Source organism: Hypomesus transpacificus, chromosome 5, assembly GCF_021917145.1.
Source record: "Hypomesus transpacificus isolate Combined female chromosome 5, fHypTra1, whole genome shotgun sequence".
Classification (NCBI taxonomy): Eukaryota; Metazoa; Chordata; class Actinopteri; order Osmeriformes; family Osmeridae; genus Hypomesus; species Hypomesus transpacificus.
This window is the reverse complement of record NC_061064.1, coordinates 6,878,034-6,891,065: the sequence shown is the minus strand read 5'-3', so window position 1 is coordinate 6,891,065 and position 13,032 is coordinate 6,878,034.

The window sequence follows — 13,032 nt, the reverse complement described above, 5'->3', positions numbered from 1 at the left end:
GCTCACAGGACACTGCTCTTCCACTGATGTGAAGTGAGAGAAAAATTCCCCCGGTGTATCTTTAATTCATCTGTGGCGGAAAATGAGAGGATGAGAGAGAAAAAAGAGGGCAGAGACTCATTTTGAAAAAAGAAGAGGTAAAGTGCTGATTTGTGAACTTTGCGACCTAATAGAATCCGGGGTTGAATGTAAAGAGGCGGAGGTTACTGTTGTATGGACAGCACAAGCTCTTCATAAGAAATAACTGTGGTGTCAGGTGATTAGATCGAGAGGCAAGCCCAGTGGTGGAATCAACTCCCCACCTCCATCAGAGACACGGACTGTCTCTCAACCTTCAAGAGAAGGCTCAAGACGCACTTGTTCCGGGAGTACAATGGTACTTAGGAATGGTTTGCTGAACCCAACGCTAGTTTCCTCAAGGTTCACAATGACTCTTGCTTAGACTGTTGCTCTTGTTGGTTAGTGGTAGCTGATTTAAACTGTTGTATTCTTTTTTTAGTTAATCCTATTTTTATTGCTTTCCTACAGGTACACCTGCACTTAGAGATTAATGTTGTGTAATTTTAACTTGTTTAACTACATGCTCTTATGGTTTCTTCCCTTTAGCACTATTTTTTGGTTGTTCACAATATGTACTTCTTGTTTTTGACTACCCGCAATGCTGTGGGGCTATCTTGTTGTTATTATCAGTGACCTATGCACTTTGTGAAGCTCTCTCTTGGAAGTCGCTTTGGATAAAAGCGTCTGCTAAATGAATAAATGTAAATGTAAATGTAAGCCAAAAGTTCAGACCCAAGGTTTTTCAAAATACTTTTTTTTTTTTTAAAGAGTGCCCCATAGCACCATCAAAAGCTAAGGTATCTTAGATCTACCTTATTGTCATTGCTCCTGACCACTACTTGTGGAGATTTCTTTCTTCCAGGTCTCACTTTGTCCACCCTCATCCGCCCCCTACCTTCAAAAAATCCATTCCCCTCCTTTTCTTCCTTTCCCCTCTCTGTCTGTCACTGAATATCTCTTTTAAAAGGCAGGCCCCATATTTCCCATTGTGCAGGCTGCTTGGCTGATTGGATACCTCTATTACAGGTGGTGTCAATCCCGGCTACAGCTGATAGTGAGCAGGATGTGGATGTGGCCCCTGTTAGAGGGGGACCTCCAGACCCACCAAACCCTGGATGATGGAGGGAGGGTGGGCGTGGAGGGGGAGAGGAAGGGTGGAGGGTACAGGCTTGGGGGATGGTGGCAGTGGGAAAGCAGAATGAAGCCAGCAAAGTAATGAATCTTATTACATGACATTTCAGCTCCCGGAGAGATGGGGTCAGGGGTCGTGTCACTGGAGATTGGGCTCATTACAGAGTCTTGGGGCCTGGGGAGCATTGCCGCAGCAGCTGGTGAATGTAATGGTGGTGGTGGTTGTTGTATCAACAGCAGGAGCATCTCTGTTTAGCCTGGTTTGTGATGCTACTAAGAGCAGGATGGACCCAGCTGTAATAGCCACTAATATCACCAACCACGATATTTACCATGCTACTCTTCACTGGTTCACATTTAAACTCAACATAAATCCTTCCCTGCTAAGAAAGAAACCCTCTCCCTCCCTTTGTCCCCCTCCCTTATCCACCTGAACAGTGGATAAGATCATTCCATGACTAGACCCAACACACCGGTACAACTGATTGGGGTTTGAAAACTTTGAGTGACAGTGATTGCTTTAACTTCTCATTTTGATTCTCCGGCAACTTCAAAGTCCTGTCTCCTGTTCACCCCCGACACGAGTGATGGGCTGTTCTTTCTCCTCCTCAAATCCCTCCAGTCTGTCAGAAACCTCTGTGGGACTTCCGGCTGCTTCTTATTGGATGGGAGATTAATAAAATGTTCTGTGTTCTTTAAACAGCAATGGCTGGTTATCTCTCATGGTACCTCTTGAGAGATTCACCACGGTGTTCCAAGAGAAAGTGATTAGGTTTTTATTCAAATGTCAAATTATTTCGTCCGTTATCGTTAATACTTTCCTCTATGTTGAGGCCAACTTGTGAAAGGAGGTGCCTGTGAGTTCACCAATATGTTTTAATTCCCCACTCCGATGGTACAGTGGAGTTGGTGTGAGTGTGTGTGTCTGTGTAAGGGCATGTCTGAGAAAAATAACGAGAGTACTGTCTGTATGTTTCTTTTGTGTCTGTGTTTTTGTGTGTGTGTGTGTGTGTGTGTGTGGGGGTGCTGCCCTTGTGCATCACTCCTTCTCTCCCGCTCACTCTCTGTGACTTTGAGGCCGATGAGAGGACAGCGACTCACATCTTCACACAACCAGCAGCACACTGCTATCTCCAACCCACTACAAATGCTGAACTCAATTAAAAATACATAAAAAGAATGTGCCTATATTTTCTCAAAGTGAAACCAATCTTATGGAACTTGCAAAAAAAATTAATAATTGGGATTGAATTTCAGACATAGAGAGAAAATAACAATTAAGATTTTTTTTTTTTACATTAAATAAAATAAGCTTTTGCCGAATCGGTTTCTCAACTCATTTATAACTCCTAAACGGGTGCATAAATGTACATATATAATACACAATGTGCAGTAGATAACTGGAAATAGGGCTTCTAGTCCCTCTCATTGAAATAGGACTGCTGTTCTGCTGTCTCTTTCTCTCTCTCTCTGGTAGAATATCCATGACACTTTCCTGAACCAGAGCAATTGTAAGGACATTGACCTTAGCTTTGGAAGGCAATTCAGTGACTTTGTGTGTGTTTGCTGCTGTGGACATTACTTTCTGTTTGACCACACCAGTGAGCCTAACGGGGAGGTAAACACAGACCCCAGAGAAGAGCCAAGAGGGGGAGGATGGGGAGGAGGGGGAGGAAGGGGAGGAGGGGGAGGAGGGGGAGGAGGGGGAGGAGGGGGAGGAGGGGGAGGAGGAGATCTGGTACATGGGAGCCACACAACTTCACCAAGCCCAATCATCACTTTTTAATCACTGTCTCTAGAACCCAATGCCTGTGAGTGATCACTTTTCTGTCCCTCTGAGAAATGTTGCTGTCTTGGTCGAAGCCCAGCAATCAAACTTCCAGTGCTGTAATGAACATCTATGATCTGTCAAGTACAGTGAGGGTTTTCATCTCACTCCAAAAGAAGTGTGAAGTCTGTGCTGAGCCTCAAAATCCTATTGACTGGTATATGCAATCTTGTTAGGGCGACTGGGGAAGAAGCGAGAGAGACGATTTTGGCTCTGAGTACAGTAACTGCGGGAAAGTTTTGGAGAGACGGGGGGGGGGGGGGGGGACGTTCTCTCTGTTGAAACTTCTCATTCATGGAAAACATTGAAACTTTTCTCGCTTCCTCCCTGGACAGAGAGCGTTTGAGTCTGACCTTAACCTTCACGCTTAACCTGACTGACATGATTCTGCTCAGATAGTTGGGAGAGGGAGAGAGAACGAGAAAGAAAAAGAGAGAGAGCGAGGGAGGGAGAGAGACAGAGAAAGAGACAATCATCAGTCAGGTTTACAGCGACCACCAGCCACATACGTAGACCATCAGATTGAACTGGGTCATCCCTGTTAACGACGCTCATAACAATAAAGAATCAATCTGAGCAGAGGGCATAATAATCACGTAATCTTATACACGACCTGTATATCTCCCTCTTCCCAGCTGTCCATGACTGACTGATGTGTCGCGTGGCGGCGGATGCCAGCTGTCTGGCCGAGAGCCAAAGACTTATTGCATGGTCGTTGTCTGCTTTCGAAAAGCCATTTCTTCTGCAGTAATATTAAACCAGGGGGCCAAAAGCTAATCATATGCACACCCAGAGGCTGTACCTAGTTAAAGAGACACATATATTAATCTTCCTGTGAGATAGGTGTAATTTTTGCTGCAGCTTTAGGTTGAGGTGATATTACATGAGCCAGACAGAAATACTTCTGACAAAAGAAGACCCAAATGACTTTGGAGTTGGAAAAAGAGAATAAAAAACAACACCACGGGGAGTTTTGTTTCACTCTTTGGCGGTTTTAAAAATAAATACAATCCAAAATGTTCTGGCGGAACATTCCAGGCCTCTGGTGAGTGGCTCCAAGTCATTGTGATTCATTTTAACTCACAATTCCCTCTTCTCTCTGTCTGTTCCCCCTCCTCTTTCCCTCTCTTCATCCCCCCTCTTTGCCCTTTCTCGTAGCCCTGCCAAATACATCTGCAGGGTGGATGGACTCATGCATGCAAACCACATTAAAATATCCTCCAATATCTGACATTGCACCTGCACTCCCTGAGCAATGGAGACCAATGCATTGCCTTGGCTGAACCATGGAGAGAATTCCCATTCACACACACAGCATGGCTACGGCTCAAAGCAATCTCTTTGCCTCGTGTGAAAACAGTACCCTGGCGTTGCACAATGTCACTGTCACCAACAGACCGAAAAACAAACCAGGGTCCATTTCGACTTTATCCCAGAGAGGCTTTAACTGTCCTTCAATGTATGAGACAATAAGATTCTGAAGATGTGCAATGATAAGTGTCTGCCTTGACCTGATACAGCATGAACTCCTTTGAGTCTGACTACACACACACACACCTGGATAATTTCCTTTGAACTTTGGAAGTCAGTTCACTGTAGAGAGCTTGCATAGAACGCCAAATCCAATTAGGGCACTGCTTTTCCCGCCAAGGCACCCAGATGCATAATAAGAAAGTGATGTTATGAATAAACAATAGCTGTGTTGAGTTTTATGCAGTCTCATGCCACTGCACAGGGGTTTCAAACCAACATCCCTCAACCTCTCAACGCTTGCTTGAACCTAAAAGAGTGTTTAAATAAGGAATGCCGGTGTCATTTGCAATTGAAATGGAGCGCAACCTGAAATGAGGCTAACGCATTTGTTCGGAACACCCGCAGAGGGTATCGTACAGTTCAAACCACTTTCCACAGCGTTGTCTTCAAACCCAGTTTTAAGCAAGTCTTGCGGTGAGATGAAACTCCCTCTCTTCCATTTAACCAGGGCCTTTTTCTTATTTTGCCAGCTTAACAACCCACACAACATATGCTCTGGATGACACCCAGTTTTTAGAAAACTAACACGACTTCAGACCCAGTCCAGTGAAAAACATATCAAAGGGAATCTCTCCCAAAGACCCATTTCCTTTTGTCTTTCTGTTGCTCTTAATTGCGAGTGCCACTCCTTCCCAGCGAAAGACTACAGCGCACCAGCGAGCACCTTTAAACCTCTTTGGGAATACATGACCACCACAAAGCACTGACAAAGGCTGGTTTCTGTTTTTGGTTGCAACATTCAGAGCTAAGGGTAAGAGAGAAACAGAGCAAGTGAGAGAAAGCGACGGAGTCGGGGAAAAAGACCATGATTCACCGCCTGCCAAGTCTCTTCTCCAAGCTCTGTAATTCTCCCTGGGCAGAGGTGGCGTTAGTCTCCACTCTGTTCCTCCTCCTGCCAGAGCCTCACAACCCCTGATATTACCACTGTTGAAACTGAGGTCTGGGCTTCGTAGACACCTGAACAAAACTGCATCCCTTCTCTGGAACTGTGCCACAGGGGAGCTTAGACTGGGTCTTAGAGGGGTCAGCCTTGTGTCAGTTAATCAGTCAGTCAGTCAGTCAGTGAACCAGTCAGTCAGTGGGTATAAAATACTCTCCTGATAAAGCCAATAACAGACTAGGAGACGCCAGAGCAATCTTTCCTCTTGACTGTTGGTGAGAGTGAGCCAGTAATGGAGATCTACAACCATACCCACCCAGAGAAAAAGGTCAGTCGCACCATCAGATGTGTAAAGCACATCGTTTCTCCAGTATATCTAGATGTTTATTTTGAGGTTAAATTGGAATTTAAATCTGAAAATACAGATTACTTTTCCAGGACAGGCTGACAAATAGAACGTGCTATATAGGGCAGAGAGATGAGCATTTGAGTTGGGAGAGGATCCCAGCCAAAATTACCTAGCAAGTAGGTCACACCCCAACGCATAGAATAGAACATTCAGAAAAATCTGGTAAATAAAGTTCTTAAGCAGAGTTTCTGAAAGATGATAGAGTTGGTGCTGAGTGTGGTATTATAGACAATCGACATTGATGTCGACTGCATGTGGTTCTGTGCATTTCAGTTGGGAGCTACACCTCACCGTCCCCAAGCTCTTGTCACATAGAAGATTACTGAACAGTATTTCCAAGCATATATCATTTTGATGGGTGATAATGCTGGTACTAAACTTCTAATTGGGCCTCAAATTAGATTCTGAACAGCTTCATGATGCTCAGCTGCTGTGCCACCTGTGCTAAGTGACAGCCACAATCACCTCAAAGTTTGTCAACACAGAAATGAATCCAAATAGTGTTCAAGTTCACACTGTGCTCACAGGTAATCCAACTATGTTGAGTTTGATGCCACACAACCAGACTGGCTTGACACTTTATTACAGTTTGGACTCTGAAATGAGTAAGTAATCAATATTCTTTTTTTATTACATTGAGTCATTTAGCAGACGCTCTTATCCAGAGCGACTTACAGTAAGTACAGGGACATTCTCCCCGAGGCAAGTAGGGTGAAGTGCCTTGCACAAGGACACAACGTCATGTGCACCGACCGGGAATCGAACTGGCAACCTTCAGATTACTAGCCCAACTCCCTCACCGCTCAGCCACCTGACTCCCTATTTACCTGACATGTTCTCACAGTGTGCAGTGCTGGACAGTCCTGACACATGGACTCCCAGTGGGTCCTGAGAGGGTGTAGGAGAGGAAGAATGGGCTCTCTGTCTTAATGTTGAACAGTGCTAGCTCTCTTTAAACTTCACCGCTCCTGCTGATGTTATGTAATGGCTCATCTGTCTGTAGTGCTGCAAGCAACACACCCTGGGAGAGCTGACAGGAACTGTGGGGGTGGGGGGGTGGGCGTGTGGGTGTGTGTGTGTGTGGGGGGGGGGGGGCGTGAATCACCAGTGGTATTACAGTGAAATACATCTAACAGTGCCCGTGTCTGGCACAGTATAATACAGGAGGAAGTTTGGGAACCACCCATGGTGAAGTGCAACCTCCCGAATCTGGGACTCCCCTCTGTTTCAGATGACCCTGGCTGTCCATCAAAGGCTCCCTGACCCATGTGTAAGCCTACCATTCTTCTCCTCTTGTCATCACCTGAGGCAAGTTCATTTCAACAGAGGGTCACTCCAATATAGTGATTCCATTGATGGATGAATTTCAGCCGGGCACAACTATTGCTCCCCAAAGTTTAAGCAATGGGATGGTTTGCAAAAGACAGGCAAGTAAGTCTGTCCATCATTCAGTCCAGGGCATGCTCCTGTCCTGTATGTGTATGTACTGTATGTGTGTGGATGCGTGTGTGTACTGTGTGTGTGTATGTGTTGTAGTGTGCGGCTATAATGATGTGACAGGATCTCTAGGATGTTTTATTTATCAAAATGTCATCAAAATGTGACTTGGGTCTGCAGACTATCCCTGCGTAATCAAAGTGATCTTTCAACTAGATGGGATGGAAATATGACACTGAAGAGAGAGAGAGAGAGAGAGAGAGAGAGGGAGAGAGAGAGAGAGAGGTGGGGGGGGAACCAGCTTGGTTTCTGCCTTTGCTATCTACAGACCATTCCTCATATCGGCTTTGGTCTTTCTGTGCAAATCATGTTGTTTGTTGGATCATCCCAGCTTTGTGTATCCACCGTCCAAACTAAGCCTGCTCCACACTACAGAGACAGAAAAAAAGTGGTCTTTTGTTTTGGAAAGACATCCCTTTAATCTGTAGCTCCAAAGGATTTGTGGATTAACATTTCATACTTATCACGTCAAGTGGATCATTCATTGTGTTGCTCACCAGCAAACACCTCACGTCCAGCCAAACTGCAAGTTCATATACTGTAGGTGTCACATGTGTGTTTGATTGTTCAAGTATTCCTCCATCAACATGAACTAATGGGTCAACCTAACACATCACACAGTAGCTGAATCACCATTGCCATGGACTCATAACCCTAACCCTAACCCTACCCCTACCCCTACCCCTAACCCTAACCCTACCCCTAACCCTACCCCTAACCCTAACCCTAACCCTAACCTGAACCTAACCTTCATTGAAAAACTTGCTGGAAGATGGCCCGAGGAATACGGTTTTACACCGTTCCAGTTTGTACAATAGAGCAGCTACTGTATATTTGGATAGGTTACAGTTAATTGCAAACATTGAGGTAGTGAGTGTGCAAAATATTTCCGCACGTGACTCAAAACAGCGATTTGAGGACTATGGTTAGGAACTTCCCAGCTAATGCATACGAGTCTAGGTGAAAACGTTCCTTTGCAATCAGGTGTGACCCCACAGTGGAAGGTGCTTCTCATTATGGAGATAGCCATCCTGACTTTCATGCATCTATCTAGTCTAGACTCTAAACACCGTCAATCAGACAAAACGGTTAGTAACCCAAAAGATATGGATGCTTTTAATCTCACATGTTTGCAATATGCTATCAGTGTAAGTGCTCAGACACAGCCATAGCATGGTAGAGGATTAAAGTCTGACTAGGATTACTGTACTGTAGATTATAGAAACCATATTAAGTAATTTAAGTATCTACACTTAAATTACAATATGGATCAAAGATGACTTTATTCTGTTGGTAAAGTGATTCAATGGATCTATGCTATACCATAAAATTGTCCAAGTGCCCATTCATTTAGCAGAGATAGAGAACTGCTTTTTTTTCACAGTGAACATGTTTTGAAGTGATGACAAATCAGAAGGTCAAAGCTTCAATGGAACAGTACACTGGTATATGGTTTTAATATTTGCAATGGTGAAAGTGTGTGAACACTTCTTTGTCAACTCCAAAACACTTTAACAACAATTACAGGAAGGTTGCATCTTTTAGACAGACAGAGATGATGACGCTCGACAAGTTGAAGAGGTCAAATCTGAGTAAAGAAAGGTTGTGGTGTGGAGTGTGCTGTCTGTTCTCGCATGCAGGGCCATTCTCCATGTGTTGAAACACTTAAGTGTTTTGCTAAACTGTTTTTCCCTGTCAGACAGCTCACAGATTCAAACTTTTTCTCTGCCTCCCTGGAGCCTGTGCTTGATTTCCCGACTCTCCTGATCCACTCGCTACAAAGTCTGGGCCTGCCAACAACCTGGCTGCCCCTCTCTCTCTCTCTCTCTCTCTCTCTCTCTCTCTCTCTCTCTCTCTCTCTCTCTCTCCCCGTTTGTCTTTCTCTCTCTCTCCCCGTTTGTCTTTCTGTCTGTCTGTATCTCTCTCCCCCACTCTCTCTATTTCTGTCTGTCTGTGTCTCTCTCTCTCCCTCAGTCTCTCTCAGCTGTCCTTCATGGCTGATTTACCAAGAGTGACATCCATCCCTTTTCAGCACCACAGCTTTTCAACACAACTCACAAGAAAAAAGGTGTGGGTAGAGAGCGCGAGTGTCTGGGCTAAAAAAGACACTTGATCTCCAAAGCATTAAATCCCCTTCCAGCGGTGTAGCCTGGGTATGTGGAGAGGGAGGCCGGCCTCTTTGAGGCTGTTAGACATGTGAAAAGTCTGCCCCGGTCTATTGTATTCCCTCAGAGACCTGAGTTGGGATCCTGGGTCTTAAAGAGGCTGCCATTCACACAAGCCTAATAGACAGCCAGCACTGTATCCAGGTTTAGACACAGCCATTTTAATAGGGTCCAGACCCTATTAACTATATACTAGCACGACACCTCTAGAAAGTGTCTTTTTTTCCCAAATGAAGTGAAGTCCCAGAACTGTGTGTGCTTAAAAACAGTAATTCCTTGAAACCTGCCCGCACATTTAATTTGCACGGCACCGTAAAATGCATGTGCCTTCCTGGACAATGCCTGGCTCACCAGGGCACAGTTTGCTTGGTTTGTCAGTAAAACATGAATAAGTGAATAGTGAGATTTCCCTGATGGTGTAATTGAAGATTGGGGAAAAAAACGTTTTAATCACAGGGATATTTCATTGTTGGAAGGGAAATCAATGACAGGAAACGTGGTGTCAGATATTCAGTCTTAATAGCAAACTCTACCACATAATATGTGGAAGAAAACAGACTTGATTGAGGGTTTCTCCATGACAACAATTAGTGACCGAGTAACAGGTTTTCAAGTTATTTTCATTCATTTAAAGTTTTATAACTTGTTTGAGAGTAATTGTGTGGTATCTCCTTCAGTCTAAATTTAGTTTATCATTCGGAAAAATTACATTCTATCACATTTGACATGGAAGTAATGCACATTTTCAGTGCATTTATAATATTGTTTCAAACCTTTTCTAATGACAGTTCTTTGACCACGCATTAGAACAAACCCTCCTGGTGGTAAAACATGCCTGTGATTTTCGGTTTCAAACAGATGCAGCATGAGAGGATGAAAAAGACAGTGAAGTAAAAGTGCACTGCATTCCAACTTACTCCCCACAAATGGGCCAGATTTATAAATATTTACTTAACCAGATTCCATGTCCATCTCCTACTGCAGTTGGAGTCCTGACAGCGCGAGATGTTGTGCTGAAATAATAACTTGCATCACCACTTATATAAAATATAGTGTAAATATTTAATATTTAAATGTCAGATTTGTAGGACAGAATGGGAAATTAGTTACTACGTGAATGCAACTGCTGGCATAATGTCATGTATTTCAATGCAATTAGGAGATTGCAAATACAAGCCTAGCCCAAACCTTATCCAACAAACCCTGCAGAATCATAACGCTCACCACACAAGTACAATTACGTAAACAAGCCCAAACGTAACCACGATTGTATTATCGAAAAAGTAACAACATATCCAAACAATTTTAACAGTTAATATTTAACGGTTCATTTTTAAAACATGTTTTACTGCCGTGTTATCAAAGGAAACACATTTCGGAAGTTTTCACTCAGGCAGTCTCAAAGCTGTGGAATGATACTGTGCTCCTCAAAGTCGGGCTTGGAGGTTCGGATGGCGACTTTCCCACGGTTCCGTCACGCCGTGGCTTCCGCAGAGTGTGGCTTTACCTCTTCATTTGTATGGCTGTCAGCCACCGAGTTACGCCTGCTCTCTACCAGGGCGGCAACCACCCAGCTGTGGACACAGTTGGTAACAAACTGTCCATGCTAATTATGGCCTTTCTGGTGGCCCAGAAATCTCCTGACGTGGCTGTCACTGTCCCTTGCACATCCCCCCCTCCCTCTCCCCCTCCCCAGAGGGTAACTCTGGAGGTTCTTACTGCAGTATTTACCTGAGCTTTTACTCTTTTTTTTTGCCAATTAAGCGGGAAAGTTGTGCTTGTCCACTGGGCCGTGCACAGGATGAGTTAGAGGTGACCCGCCCTGCCAGGTTCATACAGGGTGGAGGAAAGAGCACAGACTGTACCAAAGACATAACCTACAGCTTAAAAAACAGTGTATTGTATATTGACATTTAAAAAAAAATGTATTTAAATTTTATTTTTGGCATGTATCTACTAATTTGAATCAGACAGACTGGGATAAAAGATCAGTAATGTGAAGCTATTTCCTCAGAACTGAAAAGAGAACTGGACATAATGGAGGCCTCCCATTCCAGCCTGGCCATACTGTTGTCTTCCCAGACACTCTGAAGACCACACTGCCTTCAACAAAGGCGCTAACAGCCAAATGTTTCCGATTATTGACTTCACTTACAGCAACTCTGATGACGCACATAATAGTATAATGCCATTCGGGGAAGGACTGAGCACTCCTCATTTGCACGCTCCTTCTCCACACAACAAAGCTAATGTGTTTCCAGTATTAGCATCCGGTTTGGGGTAATTGTGATCTACTAGTATGCATTCATGAGATCGGAAAGGAGCACTCACAAGTTTAGCCTCCCACACGTCTGACTGGCAGAAAAGTTAAGGTTATTGACCGTTTTGCTTTTGTTTCCATGTATGATTAATCTGTCAGTCTAATGCTCGGTCCGTCCCTTGTGGGTCGGTCGGTAATGTGTTTATCTTGTGATGAATCTGAAGTCTGAAGTGTCTGACCCGGGGAAAGATCAATAAGCTTTTGTGTGAACATGGCGACTCATGTTCTCCTGTTCATGCTGAGTACCAGAAGACGAGTTTTCAGAAGAAGGAGGGGCGTGTCAGAGGCCGGGAAAGAGGGATGATGACATTTCAGTTTCAACATAATTAAGGCAGCGCTCAGTGAAGCCATTTCACAATTCTGTCTGGTAGGTTATCTTGTCTGGGATCAACATTAAGTAGATCGAAGATGTGCTTGCATTTTCCCCTCCACTAACAGGCAGTCTCTAATTAGGTAGCAAGGCATTCAACATTCATAATGGCCTCGCCATTAAGAAAAAGCTGAGCCAGAGTGATTGAACAGCTTGCAAAAATGACTAATTATGGACTACATTTATTACATTTGGAGACATGACGGGATGCAACGTATACATATATACACAAATGAATACCCATGTTCAAGCATATGTGCAGACACACCCAAGCGTGCACGCCCAAGAACACGCGCATGCGCTCACTCACTCAATGTTTGCTCGCGCACGAACACTGTGCTTGTACATATATACGACAGACGGTCCATCTTATGACACACTGGGTGGCTAGATGTGAATCAAGTCAGTCTGGAAATCCAACAATGGGATTTATTAAGGACGTACATTTATTCATCTCCAATCAAATCTTGTTCAACGCATTGTGGCGCATGCTACTTGTGATAGAAGTCTGTATTTCATCGCAGCGCATCCATAAGGAAATATCCAGGGGGCATTCTTAGCTTGATGGCACGGTCTCTTTTCCTGGCCATCTGTTTGATCAGATAATTCCCACCCCACAAGGCATTTTCACAATGAGGTAATTCTAAAGACGTGACCCAGACATATGCTCAACTCATCAAACCACCATCATGGTTGCCATGATCTAATCTAAACACGTACATTTACCTATTACTTGGTATGTGTCTTAATTAGTGACAAGTAGGAACTAGTTACCAGAAAAACTAATGACCAGTATGTTTGAATTGAATAAAGCAAAGAACTAACAATCAAACTAAGCA